Consider the following 19333-nt stretch of genomic DNA (forward strand, 5'->3'; position numbering starts at 1 on the left):
TCTCTATGGAGTGCATTGTGAGGTCTATACTAACCACCATAGCCTTAAGTATATCTTTTCTCAGCCGAATCTGAACATGCGGCAGCGTAGGTGGTTAGAGTTATTGAAAGACTATGATATCACCATACTTTATCATCTAGGCAAAGCTAATGTGGTAGCAAATGCCCTAAGTCGCAAAGCATCTACCATGGGTAATTTGGCCTTCCTTAAGGCTGTTGAGAGGCCTTTGGCATTGGAGGTTCAGTCATTGGCTAGACAGTTGGTCCGACTTGATATTTTTATACATTATGGTATTTTGGCCTTTGTGGAGGCTAGGTCTACTTTGATGGACTAGATTCATACACAGCAGTTTGAAGATGACAAGTTGAGGGCCATTCAAGACAAAGTGTTGAGTGGTGAAGCAAAATCAGCCTCTCTTGATCTGGAAGGAGTTTTGAGGATTAATGATCGCATTTGTGTGCCCAAGGTGAGTGAATGGGTACGTATGATATTGGAGGAGGCTCATTGTTCCTAATATTCGATTCACCCGGGAGTGGCAAAGATGTTTCATGGCTTGAAACAACACTATTAGTGGTGTGGCATGAAGAGAGACATTATTGATTTTGTGGCCAAGTGTCTAAATTGCCAACAAGTGAAGTATGAGCATCAGAAACCAAGTGGTCCTATGCAAATGATGCCCATTCCCAAGTGGAAATAGGAACGTATCACTATGGACTTTATGTTTGGATTACCCATAGCATTGGGTAAGTATGACTCTATTTGGGTGATTGTGGATCGATTGATCAAATCAGCCCATTTCTTTTCGGTGAAGACTAGCTATAATGCGGATGAGTTAGCTAGGATCTATCTTCGTGAGATTATTAGGCTGCATGGGGTACCTATATCTATTGTGTTAGATTAGGGTTCAGTGTTCACCTCTTACTTTTAGGAGGCATTATAATATGGTTTGGGTAAACGGCTAGAGATGAGTTCAGCATTTCATCCCCAAACCAATGGTCAGTCCGAGCAGACTATTCAAGTGTTGGAGGATATGCTTAGGGCCTGTGTGATTGATTTTGGTGCCCGATGGGACCAACACTTGCCCTTAGTAGAGTTTGCCTATAATAACAGTTATCACACCAGCATTTTGATGGCACCATTTGAGGCATTGTATGGTCATAGGTGTCGATCACCCATTGGATAGTTTGATTCTATTACGGTTGATGCATTGGATACTGACTTACTTAGGGATGCTGTGGAGTAGGTACGTCTGATTCAGGGTTGACTATTAACAGCTCAGAGTTGTCAGAAGAGTTATACTGATAGGAGGGTTCGTCCCTCCCTTAGAGTTTATGGTGGGTGATTGTGTGTGGCTTAAAATATCGCCTATGAAGGGTGTGATGAGGTTCGAAAAGAAGGGCAAGCTTAGCCTAAGGTTTGTTGACCAATTTGAAATCTTGAGGAGAGTAGGTGGAGTAGCATATGAGTTGGCCTTACCCCCTAAATTGTCAGTTGTCCATCCGGTGTTTCATGTTTCCATGCTTCAGAAGTACATACCGGTGAGTCTCATATGATTTCTTATGATGCAGTAGAGTTGAGTCCGAATTTGAATTATGAGAAGGAGCCGACAGTTATTCTAGATAGGTGGCTTCGTAGTCTCAGGACCAAGGAGGTCGCTTTGGTTAAGGTGCAGTGGCAGAATTGGCCTACTGAGGAGGCGACTTAGGAGTTAGAGTGTGATATGCAGGCTCGGTACCCTCAGCTTTTTGAGGCTCCAGGTACTTTATTTTATCTTATGTTCGAGGACGAACATTCTTTTTAGTGGTGGATATTGTAATGACCTTGAGGATGATTTTCAAAAGTTTGTACAAAACACGCGTGAACAGTAACACGCATGAACAGTAACGTTTTGGGTAGAAAATGTCCCTTTCTTCCCATTTCAATATTTTTCATCATTTGTTTGAGTTCTTAAAATCCTTGAGGTGATTTGAGAAGAGATTTTTAAGGCAAAGTGTTGGGTAAGTGATTTTTGACCTAAAACCTTCCCTTTTCATTAAGTTTTTGATGATTTTAACCCCTAAAGTTTAGTTTCAAACCCCCAAAATCTTTATTTCTTCCCTAATTCGAATTTAAGGAAAATGGTGATTTCTAACTCATTTTGAGCTCTATTTTTATGGGTTTATCAACCATGAGTTCCTTATTACAAGTGAAATGTGATTGTCCAATAAATTTCCAGATTTGACCTTTTTCGGAAATAATTAATTTTTAGACCATTTTACCCCCGGTTCCGAAACCTATCAATGTGGGTGTCATTGAACTCCTTCTGATGTGTATGTTTTATTGTTGATAGTGGATTGTCAGTATGGGCATTGAATTCGAGAGTTTCTTGTTCGGTGGAGATGTTCGAGTGCGGTTTCGACAATTAAGGTAGGTTTGGCTATCCTTCTTTGAGATTGAGATAGGGTAATTAGTCATTCATATGTTATAGACTTTGGGATGATGTCGTAGTATGAGTTGAGAATGTTATATATATTGTGATGCCCGTGTGGGGGCTTATTTATTAATGTATTGTCATGTGGGGGTTTATTTATATTACATAGCCCGTGTGGAGGCCTTAATTGTTATCTTATTTGCTTTGAGAGCATGTGATTTGTGATTTGCCTAAGAGAGAGGCTTGAGTATATTATTTTACTTGTGATGCTCGCCTGAGAGGTTGAGTTAGGGGTTTTGAGAATGCTTGAGTATTGAAATATTATTGAGAAAGGGATGAATATTCCTATTACTATTTATTGAGGGTGAATATCATGTGTAGGTTAAGTTTTGAGAACTTTGAACCTTCTATCACATGTGAGTTGAATATTACTTCCATGTCATATGTGTTTTGATGCATTCATCCTTATTCATCATAGAAGTTGAGAAATATGGAAATTCTTTTTGAGAAAGAAAATGAAACATATTTAAACCTTTGTATCTTGAGCCCCTATCTGAGCCAGTATTATGGCAGGGTAGTGGATGCAGTGTGATCCCTTGACCAGGAGGAGGTGGTAAGGATAATGAGATATTGTGATTGAGGTATATGGTCTGCGAGACCCCCATGGGTCCTGCTTGGTAGCACAGCTCGACAGGTGTATATGACAGGCTGTGCAACAATCTTGATTCCATCGTACCACCACATCATTGTATTATCATATTGCATTGCATTGCATTGATATCTATGCTGCTTGAATTATCTGATTAATTGTGATTATGAGCTGTTATTATGGGTTTACTTTACTCACACCACTATATATATATATATAAACTGGCGGCACCGATGCCGAAGTGGGACTTTTCTGTATGCAGGTAGAAGTGTTCCTTAGTTTATTTCATAGGTTTGATTAATTCCTTATACTCAGTCAGCTGAAACCTACTGAGTACATATGAATTGTACTCACCCCTACTTCTATATCCCTTTTTGATGCAGATACTAGTCGGGATACCTCCCGTGGCAGTTGATATTCTAGCAGATTGTGTATTCTCAAATTAGTGGTGAGGTCCCAGAATTTGGATCATCACTAGTCTATCTTTATTTTTCAGTCTTTTGTATCATTCAAAGACTTATGTTGTATCTTCAGATTCGAACCTTGTATTAGATGCTCTTTATACTTATGACACCAGGTTTTGGGATATTTTTTTAATTGTTTTTTTCTTTTTATTTAAATTGTGGCCTTACTGTCCTCTTTGGGAATCTTGTATGAGTTTTATTTTTAGGGTTACATATCAGATTGGATTTTGAGATGTATGCCATCATGACCTCGATTTTTGGGTCATGACACTAGCCTTGGACATCCAGTATTTGGCTAATCGGATGGTCAAATTGGAAATCTCAGATTCTGGATCGATTTTGGCTTTTGTGGGAGCGCGATCATCTCTATTGGACTATATTCGTGGACGACAGTTTGAGGATGGAGAATTGGTAAAGCTTCGAGAGTTAGTATTACGAGGCGAGGATGACCAGGCTTCTATAGATTCAGATGGCATACTACGGTTTGATGGTCGCCTTTGTGTTCCCAGAGTTGGAGACTTCATTCAGTTGATCCTTCACGAGGCCCATGATTCTAGATATTCTATCCATCCGAGCACCGCAAAGATGTATCGAGATTTGAGACAATATTACTGGTGGTATGGTATGAAGAGAGATATATCTAAGTATGTATCCCATTGTTTAAGTTGCCAGCAGGTTAAGGCTCACATTAGCAGCCTGGTGGAGTCTTTCAGAGATTACCCATTCTTGAGTGGAAATGGGAACGGATTACTATAGATTTCATGATAGGATTGCCTCGATCATCCAGAGGTAATGATGGTAATTGGGTCATCATTGATCGATTGACCAAGTCATCACATTTCTTGCTAGTACGGTCCATTTTTACTGCAGATCTTCTAGCTCGAATCTATATTCAGGAGGTGGTCCATCTGTATGGGGTACCAATATCTATTATATCAGATAGGGGATCTTAATTTAATTTCAGTTTCTAGAGGGCCTTTCAGAGAGAGTTGGGCACCCGGGTTGATCTTAGTACGATATTTCATCCACAGACCAACGGTCAGTCAGAGCGCACTATTCAAGTTCTGGAGGATATGCTGCGAGCTTGTGTATTAGAGTTCAAGGGTCATTGGGAGTAGTACTTAGCTTTGGAAGAGTTTGCGTACAACAACAGCTACCACTCTAGTATTCAGATGGCCCCGTTTGAGGCCTTATATGGTAGGCATTGTCATACTCTAGTTAGTTGGTTTGAGTCTTCAAGGCCTGAGCCGCACAGTACCGATTTATTTTAGGATGCGATGACTAGAGTTCGGGTTATTCAAGATAGGTTAAGGATAGCTCAGAATAGGAACCAGAGTTACGCTGATTGCAGGCGTCGGCCCTTGTGCTTCGAGGTAGGAGATCAGGTGTTCTTGAGGGTGTCGCCCTTAAAGGGCGTGATGAGATTCGACAGGCGGGGTAATCTTAGCCCCAGGTATATTGGGCCATTTGAGATTCTGAGGAGAATTGGAGAGGTTGCTTATGAGTTGGCTTTGCCACTAGCATTTTCAGCTATACACCCTGTTTTTCATATTTTTATGCTGCGCTGGTACATTCCAGATGAGTCTTACGTACTTCAGAATGACTCTGTTGAGTTGGATGATCGCCTGACTTTTGTTAAGGAGCCTGTTGCTATTCTAGCCAGAGATATTTGCCAGCTTCGTTCTAAGTTTATTCCTGTGATTAAGGTCCAGTGGCTCCATTTTCCGATCGAGGGGGCTACGTAGGAGACCAAGCAGGAGATGTGGGAGTAGTTCCCCAGTTTATTTGACCCTCCAGGTATACTCTTGTCCTTACTTTCGCGGATGAAAGTTCCTTTAGTAGTGGATGTTGTAATGACCCTGAAAGTCATCTTTGAAACTTTTGTAAAATGACCATTTTACCTCTCCCTTTAGATGCCCCGAGTCATTTTTGATTGTTATCGGGTGTTGATTTTTAGAAAATCCCATGAAAAGTTAAGTCTTTGGAAATTTTGAGTTTCATAAGCTTTAAGTATTAAAAAGTGGTATTTGGGGTCAATCGGAGCTACGGGTCTCGAAACGGAATTCTATCAATTCCAGCAGCTCCAAAATGTTGAAATAGGCTTAGGAGACTTTACAGAATCAGTTTTGGAGTTGTAACGAAAATTTAAGGACTTGAGTTGAGAACTTGAGGAACTTTAAGCCAAGGTTTGACTTTGGTCAACTTTTGAAGTTCCGAAGCTCGGAATGAAATTCCGACGACTTTGTTGGATTCAGAAGATGGTTTTTGGTCTATAAGAAGTGTTGGTTAAATTTATAGAGGTTCTGAGTCCGTTTTGGTATTTTGAAGGCCTAAGTTGGTTTAGTTGCGACTTTTCGAGATTTGGGTCAATGAGATCTCGAATTCAAATTCTGATGGTTCCATCAGCTCCAGAATGACCAAATTAGGCTTGTAGAACTGTTGGAATGAATATCGAGGCAATCGATACGAGTTTGGGGCCATTTGACGCTTTTGACTTTGAAACTTAGCCTATGGTTGACTTTGGTCAACATTCTTGGAAAACGCCCTCGAATGAAAATTTTGATAGCACGGTTATTTCCGAAATGTTGATTTTGGTCTAGAACAATCCTTCGTTTGCTTTTCGAGGCTTCCGGACTAATATCGAGGCCCGTTGTGGAATGAGGCTTAAAATAGCTCTTGGGCGTGGGACCCACTTTTTATTAAAATAATCTCGTATGGAAATTCTGAATGTTCCATTGAGTCTGGAATTTCGAATTTAGTCGGATAGCATATCTGATTTATTTTTATCGGATTCCAAACGAATCCCGAGCACCCCATCGGAGAATTTGATTATTTTTTTTCCAAAAAACTGCAGCAGCCAACAGCCCTTTTATTTTTATTTTTTTGGGTTTTTTTCTCCAACTTTAAAACTTCATAACTTGAGCATTAGAGCTCCAAATTGGATGATTCAAAAGACAAACTTGTGAGATTTTTCGTGAAGAACGCATTGGAGAGATTGAAAACTGATTTGGAGCATTCAATTTGGGTAAAAATCATGATTTGAATTGCAGCTGTGTCCATTTTCGGATTGAGTTTTTGAAGAACTTTGAGTAATTTTTTCTTAACCTATATGAACTCGATTTTGGTGATTTAAGGATCTAAATTCAAGAGAATTTCGTGAGGAATCTTGTGGTAATCTCAGAAGTGCGAGGAGAAGCTTAGTTTGAGGTAAAAATGCATTTTTAGTTACTGATTTAGTCTTTTTCGGAATGAAATTTTGTGGAATTTTGGAAGAGTGTATCTTGGTCAATATAACTCCATTTTGAGTGATTCTTAAGGCTATATTGTGGGGTTTTTCGCAAGGAACGTCATGGTATAATTTGTTTTGATTGAAAGATGTTCGTTTTTGAGGCGGCCTTGTTTGTTTTCTTAGTTTGAAAATATAGAAATTGATTGTTTGATCATCTTGCCTAATTTCCCACCTTGAATTATGTTATAAATCTGATTTGTGAGCTTGGGGTGACGTTTAGAACCTATTTTGGGGGTCAAATACAGAATTTTGTATGTGGGTCCCACATTTTCTATTTTAGACTCCAAAATTGGTCCATCTCCAAAAATTATGAAATTAGTGTCTAAACGACCGTATTGACATTGTAGTTCTGTTTTTGACAGCTTGGAAACATTCTGAGGTAGTTCGGAGGAGAAAAGCTCTGGCACAGTAATTTGAAGCCCGCGTGTTTAGCCTACAAGTAGGCTATGGTTTTACTTTTCTTTAGATTGAGATGGAATGTGTGAAGGCATGTTGAAATAGTTGAAATTTGGGTTGGATAGTATGATTGTATATTTTAGGTGTTAGAAATCATTCTTTAGGCTTGTTATCGGGTTTTTTGGATATTTAGAAACATGTGTATCTTGTCGTTACTTGTTAGTATTATAAAGAGAGTTGAATGAGAATGTTGTTGACACTATGGAGTATGTTGGCCTTAGTATAGGATGTAAACTTGCTTTAGATGTCCCGGCGTCACTCCGGTGGACTTAGATCCTTGTAGAATAGTGTAGCGGGTTAGTGCCTGGTAGCATAGCCTTAGTTAGGAGTTATCCTTTCTCTTAAAAATATCCTCATTCGTAAATTGGTATAATCGTGATTTTTGTGATGCGTCGGCAATACTAGATTTTGTGATCGTTGACTTTGGCTTCAGTTCTAATTTTGGTGGCATATCGGTTGACTCATTAGGAAAAAGATTTTTGGTACTGTTGTATTCTAAATTGGGAAGTAGAATGTTTGGCATCATTGGATAAGTTATTTCTGAGCATCTGGATACCAAGTCCTGGCCTCCATTCTGAATTATCGGAGAGCATCCGGGTACTCAACCCCGGCCTTTACTGACTTGCTAGTATGACGAGCATCCGGGTACCCAGTCTCGGCCTCGATTATGCCGATGTATTACGGCAAGCATCCGGGTACCCAGTCCCGGCCTCGAATGTACTTATGTATTATGGCAAGCATCCAGGTACTCAGTCTCGTCCTTGGCCACTTTAAATATTTGGGTAAGCATTTGGGTCCCAGTCCCGGCCTCAACCCCTAAGTCACCACTAGATCATTGACTCTTAGAGATTCTGGGTTTGGAAATGATATAGTACTTCGGCTCTTAACATTGCAGATTCTTGGTTCCTAGCCTTAGTAGTTTTAGCTATTCTGTGTACTTGGTGGGCTTATGGGGTTCGTTCGAGTTTTTATTTAACTTGTGCACGAGTGTCCCGGCTGGGCTTATGGGGCCCCAGTTTGGTATAGTTATATCACGACCCAACCCCGTAGGCCATGACTGATGCTCGATTTGAGCACCCAAGCGTACCCTTACCCTAAATTAGCATGTTAGCCGAGAAAATATAGGTAGTAATTAGGAAAGATCACTAAATAGATCACAAAAACAGATATAGGCACGAGGGCCGATAGACCGTCATGAAACAAACAAAATCCAAGACATATGTACAAAACCCACAATATAACTCTATCTACAGACCTCTACAGATGATAGCATAGTCATAAGACGGGACAGGGCCCCGTCGTACCCCTGACCAACATATCTAAATATACAGAGATAAAGTTAGTACCAAAATGCAAGCTCCGAATAAGAGAGCTCTGTCAATAACACAGCAGATGTCCTAAACCGGCGGATCAGCAAATCAAACTTCGGTACCTGCGGGCATGTAATGCAGCCCCCGAGGAAAGGGGGTCAGTACGAAAAATGTACCGAATATGTAAAGCATGCACTGTAATATATAAAATCATAATCTGAATAGTATGTGCAAAACATGAAATCAACGTTTAGAATTTCAAAATGCTTATCAAAATCTCAAACCATATATGCACAGACATATCCAATATCCGGCCCATTATGGACTCGGTGAACAAAGTGTGGTCGCCCTCCCATCATCGGCACCACAACACAGCATAACACTAGAGTAGGGAATATCTCCGTAACAAATCATATCATATCAGATGGCCATATCAAATCATATCACAAACATATATGTACATGGCACAATATAACTCCGTGGCATAACATTTACCACCCCATGTACATGTCATACCTGCCCCCTCACGTCGGGACAAGGCGAACAATGCAGAGAAATACGCACGAAAACATATCCTGGCCTAGGCTCAGTGAAAGAGTGGTTACCGTATACACGAATAGAGTAGTGAGAAACTAAATGCAATTTAAATTACAAAACATTTCTACAGACTCGATGGCATAATTTCGATAACAAATCATAAAAGGAAACTTGAATAATAATAATAGTACAAGTACTTCCAATATCACAATAGTCTATGAAAAAAAATAGTATTTTCCGAATCATCTCCGTTCTTCCAAATATATTATGGGAATTAACGGAATAATTATTCATATAATATTAGGAAGCATAGCAAAGAGTTTCAAGGTATTCGGAATTCATTTGTGCAAAATATAGAAGTTTAGACAAATTTTCCAAAACTATTCATAATTAACTAATTCAATTCTATTGAATAGAAAAGGGAAAATTTCGAGCGTCGATTCCGGCGAGTAGAGTGATCCCCGAGGTTCGTATTCACTCCTATTACATCTAGGAGATGCCAAGAGAAGAAAATGTAAAGCTTTACATACCTTTTTGGCCTTTTACGGTTGTCCAAGTTCAATTCCCGTTTCCTCCAAAATCTACAATTGGTCACATTTACCAATTACTATTCATAAGACTTTAAGAATTCAATTTTTCCAATACTTGTCTACAAAAAATTTGGCAGCATCTCCCCTATATATATGACACCCCGAGATTACAACTCGGCCACAATATTAACAACCAAGCCAACAACAACAACACCAATTCCATCGATAATCAATTTAACGCACCATAACATAAATTGGTGTAATTTTCCAATTAGTGCAACAACTTTCAACCAAACTTTGCATTTCCAAATAAATATGAATATCTCATATCCATAATTAATTTCAACTCATTCCAACATAAATGAAAAATATTCCAAGTAAGCTATCCAATTTTTATCAATTCCATATTTCACTCAAAAATTCCATAAATACAACAAAAATATTATAATTCATTTTCTTCCTTCAACTTCATAATCAAATTCATTTCCTTCTTTCAACTTTACAACCAACAACAACACTCCATACTTTTAATAATTTACCTTCATATTCTTATAATATCATACTCAAATTACATAATTCCTACAAACTAGTTTAATACCAACTTACACCATTTAAGCTTCCTTATATTCCAAGAATTACAACAACAACTAACAAGCTATGCAACCTTAATTTTTTCCATCTCATCACCTAACTCATATTTCCAACTTCAATTAATTTCATCCAACTTTCATTTTCAACATCAAATAATTAACATAACTACCATTCAAATACTACACAAAGATACTACAAAAAAATACTATACAAAAATTGAATCATCTTACTCATATAAGAACATGTATACCATCCATATTACCATATAAACTTTCATATTTCCATAAATTCCACACACCTCCACCTACTACAACATCAAAAACTTCATAACACAAAGAAATTAGATTAATTCTTACCTTTTACTTCACTTCTCCAACTCTCCAAATCAACTAAACAAGTCTCCAAACTTCCAAAACAATTACACCATGTTGTAGAGCACCCTTGACTTAGTAGGAATACTAGGAAATTATAATTTTTGGGGATGAAATTTGAAGGGTTAATTTACTCCCTCTCTTGGCCGAACTTGTCTCTTGTTTTTCCTTAAGTTTTTCTTGCTTCCAACTCTCTCAAAATGTCTAGAAATCTCTAGGAGTTAGATGACTTAAAGGCTCCCATGTGAAATTACCATTTTGCCCCTCACCTTTTCTAATATTTCCAAGTTGAAATTCCACCTTTGCCCTTAACCTTTTATAGTATTTCCATATGTAAAATTCCAATTTTACCCCTAACCTTTTATGGTATTTCCACATGTGAAATTCTAATTTTACCCCTAACCTTTTATGGTATTTCCACATGAGTAATTCCAATTTTACCCTTTAACTTTTCCAATAATTCCACCTCCCAACTTAATCAATAGAAACTTGTATATAACAAGACTAAGCATAGTCTTACCCTTGACTTGTTACAAGTATCCCCAACATGTCCTTAGGTGCAAAGTGCGGGTTATAACAAGTTACCTGTAGTTCTCATAGGTAGTACTCTTTCCCCTTTTGATGCTTATGTTGACTCCTATTTAGGCTATTCTTCTTTTTCATATTGTTTTTACCTTTTTGGCTCAGACGGCCTATGGTGCCTACTGGGTACCTGTTGTCTTGATACTCATACTACACTCTACATCTACTTTCGTGATGCAGGACCGAGCACCAGCTATTGTGTGGATAAATCGAGCCTGTTGTAGTCAACTTCAGAGACTAGGGTGAGTACTTGGTATTTTTGGATCATTGTTGTCTCCTTCAGCATGGATGACCCGTCTTTTGCCTTCTGAGACTAGCCAGTTGTTATATATATTTTCGATCCACTTTCGGGACTTGTACTCATATTTTATTTTGTAGCAGCTCTGTACTTGTGACTTCCAAGTTCTGGGAGGGATCTTTAGTTGTTTAAAACATGTTTTGGTTTACTTTCTCTGATTCATTCTGTTTACTTTTATAATTCAATACTCTTATTTAGTTTCTTTTCTCAAACCCATTACTTGAAGTTCTGGGTTGATAGATTGGCTTACCTACTAGAGGGTTATAGTAGGTATCATCATGACTTAAGGAATTGGGTCATGACAAAAAATCCAAAGGAATGTAGATGTTACTATTGCAAAGAGATAGGACACTATGTCAATAGATGCCCAAATAAATTTTCTAATAATAACAAGAAAATAGAAATAGATGAAGATATACAAGAAATGATAAATTTAGAAGAATTTATACAACTAAATAATTTTGAAGAAATTGAATCAGACGATACAATATTTATATTAACTAATACGGATTATTATTCTTCGTCAGAAGAAGACAGTCAAAATGAATAATAAAATAGAAACTGATATAATAGAAGAAATTATAGAATAAGTTGGAGAATATAAACAAGATATTATCATTGATAAAAGAAAATTAAAACAAATACAAAAAGAAAAGTTTTCTTTAACTAACTATTTAGGATTTGACGTAAATATACTTGATGGATTTGGATTAAGAAAAAAGACAACATCATTTATTTATGGATTAAATATCTAAGAAAGAGCGTTAGAAGTCTCTGTTACTTCTAATAAAATAATGATTCCTTTATTATCCAAAAAAGATATTCAAGATAAATTACAAAAAATAAAAACAGAAATTCAAAATACTCTAGGATGGATACATATAGGACCAATCCAGATAATAATAAAATCCACATTTAGAGAAGGATTAGATACCCCAATAGATTTAGCTATTATAGATAATAAGATAATAAACAAGAAAGAAGCTTGCTTAGGAATATTACGAGGAAATTTACAATACGGAAAGATTAAATTTAATGTTTATCCTAGAATTTCATACCATCTTCTAGATAAAGACTTTGATAAAAATTTAAGCTTAATATAAGATTTTAAAAGAAAGATTTCTTTTATAAATACAATAGACCCTATTCGATAACGTATGTTATCTCATATGCTATTTCTAATACACATCATTCAGATTGGTTTGCCATAAAATAGACAATAGATTATCCCCATCTATTTGAGGAAGTTAGTCAAATATAAATGCCTAGTATGACACAGATACAAGAAATAAAAGATACCCCATTAGACTTAGATTTACAACTTAAACCCTTGTATATCCAACAAGATTCAACCTCTCGATTATCCTTTGAGGAAACTCGAGTCATAAATCCTGCAGCAATGATAAGAAGAACACAATCAGAAAAAGTTAGACAACCTGTTTTAGAAGCAAAAAACGATGAAATAAAAAATTATAAGATAAAAGGAAAAATATTTTAATGGTATACAATTTATTCCATCAACATCCTATTAGATACATGAGCTAGTGAAAATTACATTAGCCTTAGGTTACGTAATCATCTCCAACAATATAAACTAAAAGATAATCATCTTTATACTGATTTTAATGGAAAAAGATATGAAATAACAAACATGGTAGAAACCATTTAAAATTCAAAGATAATACTATACCTATAAGACTATTGGTTGAACCAGAAGAAAATAATGATATGTTAGAAATACTGCTAGGAACCACTTTCCTAGATAGTGTAAAACCATATGATGTACTTGATCATGGTATCAAGATTACTTACGATGATAAGATAGTTTTCATATCAAAATGACAAGTCTATATAGTATTTATATACCAATAGGAATAACTTATAAAGATTACAAAGCAAAATATTTTGCTGCCTATATAGATAACGGATCAGGAATATGTTGCTGTAGACTAGAAGTATTCCCCAAAGAATACCATCAAGAATTATCCATCATTAAAGAAAAAGATATATCTAATAATATTGTAACAATGTCAAAAGGCATTTCTCAACCGATTATACTACTAGGATATTTTCTAATAAAATGTCCTCCATTTTATTTCCATAATACTGGACAAGATGTTCTATTAGAAAATAATTTTTTAGAAATATTTCATACCGTTTTATATGATAGAGTTTTATTTCAAATAAAATTCAAAACTCCTTACCAACATATTATAGTAGTAAAATGATTTAAAGTTGCCTATTCAAAAAAATTGCCTATTCAATTTAAGCCCCGCACAGCCCAACGTAATATAGGTTATCAAAATAAATTAATTTTTCCAAAAAGTACTCCATTACTTCAATACGATACAGATTGGGACAACCCTCAAACTATAAATCAACAATCTAACAACTTAATAGAATATCAAATAACTTTTAATAAATTTGAAGAAAGTTTAGACATGATTAAACAAAAGCTAGAACAATGCTTTTCTGAAAATTCCTTAGAATTTTGGGATAAAAATAAGATAGAAGCCAAGTTATAAATGAAAGATAAAGATAAAGTTATTAGAGTAAAATCAATGAGATACAACCCAAATAACCAAGAAGAATTCCAAAAACAGATTAAGGAATTATTAAGTCTTAGAATAATAAGACCTAGTAACTCCCCTCATAGTTCACCAGCCTTTATGGTTAGAAACCATGCAGATATAGTACGAAATAAACCAAGGATGGTTATTAATTATAAAAAATTAAATGATAATACTATATTTGATGGATATTTTCTACCACATAAAGAAAGCCTAATTAATAAAACTACTAACAAAAAGATATTTTCTAAGTTTGATTATAAAAGCAGATTTTGGCTAATAAAAATGAATAAAAATAGTATTCATTATACTGCATTCTCTACCCCCGCAAGGGCAATATGAATGGTTAGTTATGCCATTTGGATTAAAAAATACCCCACAGATATTTTAAAGAAAGATGAATAATATCTTTAAAGATTATGACTATATATTTGTCTACGTTGATGATATTTTAGTTTTATCTAATAGCCTTGAAGAACACCTGATACACCTAAATAAGTTTACTAACTTATGCTTAGAAAATGGATTAGCACTTTCTAAAAAGAAAGCAAGCCTATTAAAAAATGAGATATAATTTTTAGGAATGATAATTGATGGAAACGGTATAAAATTACAAAGCCATATCGTTGAAAAGATATCTGTTTTTCCAGAAAAATTAGTCGATAAAAAGCAAGTACAAATCTTTTTAGGAATACTTAACTATGCTTCGGATTATATTTAGAATTTAGCTAAACTAAGAAAGCCATTTCAAGAATTATTAAAGAAGGATAAGAACTTTGAATTTAATGAAGTCTTAATGAAAAAAGTAAAAGATATTAAATCTATTTATAACAATTTACCCAAGTTACAATTGCCTAAAGATAGCGATGATTTAATTTTAGAAACAGATGCTTCAGAATACTGTTGGAGCGGCGTACTAAAAAAATAGACTATGATCTAGATAAAAATAAGATTGGAGAAAGTCTATGTAGATATTGTTCTGGAACTTTTTCAGATACACAAACAAGATACCATATTAATGAAAAAAAATTATTAGCTGTAGTAAAAAGTTGCCAAAAATTATATTACTTTCTGCTACCAAAACGATTTACGCTTAGAACAGATAATACTCAAGTTAAAGTTTTTGGTCAAAACAATCTCCTCTCTAAACCAGAGTAGAAAATATTTATTAGATGACAAATGTTTTTGTATGAATATTCTTTTGATATAGAACTTATTCGATCTGATAAAAATATTGCAGCAGATTTTCTCACAAGAGATGGACAAAGATATTAAGCTACAACTGATAATACATCTGGAAGATATTAATAAATGCTTTGATGATATTTAGACTTTAGTTTCTAATATTATTGAAATTGCTAATTTCGATTGTGACTCAAAGATTGTTAACAAATTAATCAGCATATGTGCAAAGATAACATCTAAAGTTGGACAATATAGTGACAATTACGATATGATCAATAGTTTGATCAAACTCAAAAAATCTGATACTACGTCGACCACGACTACCACCAATAATAAATATGAGCAAATGTCTTTTAGGCCTCAAAGGCCTGTAAAAAGAATTTCAATAGAAGAAAGATTAAATACTTTACAACCCTAGGTTGAAGGTCAAGAAATGATAATGAGAGATTTATTTTCTCTCAAAAATACGCCTACAAGATATATTGATTTTGGAGGAATTTATCCTCGAATTAATTATTTACAAGATTCATCTCCACACAAGATCCGATATTTGTATGATTTTGGGGCAATCAATTCGATAGATCTAACTATTCATTCTATGCTGACCCTGGCCCGGGCTGGCTTCTTGGGAAGCCCGTTCCCACCGTGCTCACAGCCCGACTGGCCTCCCAATTTTACTGAAATCGATAGACTCCCCAAATGAATTAAAAATGGTATTCGTGATTGCTATCTAAACAATCTGACTATCACCTCAAAAGATACACTGGTTCTTAAATTCTTCTCTACAGAACCAGATTATTTTAATGAAGAAAGATACCTAGCCTATCACTTAATACAGTTGGGAAAATCAACAGATTTTTATATTACTCATAATGATAAAACTACTAAAGAATTCAACAAATTTACTGAAAATGATATCCATTATCGAAGAGCCATAGGACTCAGGGTAATACTACAAGGAATTGATATTTGTTCGAAAAAAGGATTCAGAACCTATGGAGACGAAAAGATGCACTCCTCAGTTATGATAACAGCTGCGAGAAATACTCTTCCCGCAGCAGCCCGATATTTACCAGCCAAACATAACATGATTGAAAAGGTTATTTTAAAATCAAGTCCTCAAGCACAGAAAAGATTATGCTAACTAAGACAATATACCAAAGGCACGTGCGAATTCTGCTCTCCAAAAAAGGAGAAAATAATTGAAGACGCTATGTCAACGTCGTCTAAATAAAAAGGCAACAAGTGAACGATGAGAAGAAAGCATCAGAAGATAAGGCTGAAGGGAAAACGTAGAAGATAAGAGAAAAATAAAAAAGGATAAGGATAAAGAAGATGATAGAGACATGAGATAATGACCCCTTTTATCATGTTTTAATAATGTAAAGAAAGAGGGGCCCATCTAGCTTGTTTTTTTAATAATGTAAGAAAGAAACGTTTGTAAGTTTCTTTTCTTTTTCTATTGTAAAGTATTAGGTAGAGGTCACTTTCAAATTTATTTAAACATGTTGAAATATAGATTTGAAGTCTGTCATCGCCTCAATCTATATAAGAGGCAGTAGTTTGTAAACAAAGGGGCATCAAGTAGAAAATCGATCGACTCTTGAAGCCTCTCTTTTGTAAAATATCCCCAATTACTAGATATGAAAAATAATAACTAAAAAGTTGTGAGTATTTTTTGGAGCAAAGTTTTATTATTTCTGTTATAATTACTTTTCTTTTATAAAAAGAATAGTCTCCCCTTCTATATCACCCTTACGCCTTAGAGTGGAAAATAAATTAAGGCTGTGCTGAGTTATACTGAAGAAACGTCAGACAAGTTACCTGTTTTCAGGTTGGAATTGCAATATCCGGTAAAGGTCTTGACGGATACTCGATGTAATTTTGGTCAAAACGGGATAGGGATGGAAGAGTGTTGGACCCTTATCTTTTTATTCAAGTTAAGATATTATGCTGTTATAATATCCTATTGCTCTGGAAAATTACTCTAATTCAAAAATTATGTTAATTTTAGACATAACATATTCCTCCTCAGGAGGCTTAATTTTACTTGTTAAGCAAGATAATAACATTGTTAGATATGAAAATATACCTATTCGGATACTTGACTTATCGAACCAGCAATTTTCTGGACCCCCTCTCCCTGTTGGTACTAACCATTCATACTGCCCTTGCTTGGTGGAAAATGCAGTATAATGAATACTATCTTTATTTATTTTTATTTACCAAAATCCGCTTTTACAATCAAACTTAGAAAATATATTTTTGTTAGTAGTTTTATTAATTAGGCTTTTCTTTATTAATTAAGCTTTTCTTTATGGTACTATCCGAATAGATATATTTTCATATCTAACAATGTTATTATCTTGTTTAACAAGTAAACTTAAACCTCCTAAGGAGGAATATGTTATGTCTAAAATTAACATAATGATTAAAACATAGTAACTTTCAAGACCAGTGTAATATTATAATAATATAATATTTCAACTTAAATAAAAAGTCAAGGATCCAACACGCTTCCATACCTGTCCCGCTTTGACTAAAATTACATCGGGTATCCAACGAGACTTTACCGGACATCGTAGTCCCAACCTGAAAACAGGTAACTTCTCTGTCGTTCCTTCAGTATAACTCAACACAACCTTAGTTTGTTTTCTACTCTAAGGCGTAAGGGTGATATGGATGGGGAGACTTGTCTTTTTATAAAAGGAAAAAGATTATAACAGTAATAATAATATTTGCTCAAGAAAGTAACTTAAAAACTTTTTAGTTTTTATTCATATCTGGTAGTGAGTATATTTTACAAAGAGAGAGGCTTCAAGAGTTGATCGATTTTCTCCTTGATTGATTGCCCCCTTTTGGTTTACAAACTGTCTCCTTTTATAGATGAAGGAGACGGACTTCAACTACAGACTTCAAAAATTAAAATAACTAGGCACTGACCTACTTACATAATTAAAAGAAGACACTAATCTATCAGTCGCTATCGATTAGATATATGTTGCTATCATCCTCTTTTGTCTTTTCTTCTATCCTTGCTTTCTTACGTATCTTCTTGCCTTGTCTATGTCATGACCCGAATATGGGTGTGATGGCACTTATCTCAATCCATCGAGATAAGTCAGCCTAATACCCAACGAAAAGTAGATGCTGAAGAAAAAGAAAAGAATCAAAATTTAACTTAAGCGAAAATATGTAAAAGAAGCTCAACATCCCCCAAGATTGGTTGTCACATGTACAAGCCACTAATTTATTATCGAAGTACGAAAAGAAATACAATCACAATGTCTTTGTCTCTAGAATAGGACTAAAATATAAGAAAAGAGCAAGAGGTGTCCGCTAGATAGATGTAACAGCTACCTCGACACACGGAATGATAGCCTCGGATGTAGTAGAAAATGCTAGAAGATCAAGCAGGTCCGGGCTCACAACCTACACAAGTGTGGAAGCAAGAGGTGAGCACCAAACAACACGGTACTCAGCAAGTGGATAACTAAAACTAAGCAAAGCTTAATAGATACAAGTACTCCTGTCCTCCTAACCGAACCTTCTTAACTACAGCCTGTATAAAATCAGTCCAACTCTACACTTGTACAATAATAGCAGTAATATAGTCCACAAATATTCATCAATAGTCTCGTCAATGAATCATACCAAGTCAAGTTCAGCACACACAGAGCAATATGGGGATAAACACAAATTCACAAATATCAACAAATTATAATTCAACGGATATGTACCGATAGGATAGACATGCATCATTTCATTGCATTGCATCACATTTTGTTGATATTTGTAAATTTGTGTTTATCCCCATATTGCTCTGTGTGTGCTGAACTTGACTTGGTATGATTCATTGATGAGACTATTGATGAGTATTTGTGGACTATATTATTGTTATTATTGTACAAGTGTAGAGTTGGACTGATTTTATACAGGCTGTAGTTAAGAAGGTTCGGTTGGGAGGACAGGAGTACTTGTATCTATTAAGCTTTGCTTAGTTTTAGTTATCCACTTGCTGAGTACCGTGTTGTTTGGTACTCACCCCTTTCTTCTACACTTGTGTAGGTTGTGAGTCCGGACCTGCTTGA

At 35.4% G+C, this 19333-nt stretch overlaps 1 long non-coding RNA gene across 1 annotated transcript; it reads right to left on the minus strand.

Annotated features, from left to right (window-relative positions):
- Window positions 1-8453: 8453 nt before the first annotated feature.
- LOC129876110 (uncharacterized) lies at window positions 8454-10781 on the minus strand. The gene is made up of 3 exons (XR_008763313.1): window positions 10593-10781; window positions 9646-9696; window positions 8454-8700 (listed from the first exon to the last, which is right to left on the minus strand). It is a non-coding gene; the product is annotated as an uncharacterized LOC129876110 (long non-coding RNA).
- Window positions 10782-19333: the final 8552 nt, after the last annotated feature.

This window comes from Solanum dulcamara, chromosome 2 (assembly GCF_947179165.1).
Source record: "Solanum dulcamara chromosome 2, daSolDulc1.2, whole genome shotgun sequence".
Taxonomy (NCBI): domain Eukaryota; kingdom Viridiplantae; phylum Streptophyta; class Magnoliopsida; order Solanales; family Solanaceae; genus Solanum; species Solanum dulcamara.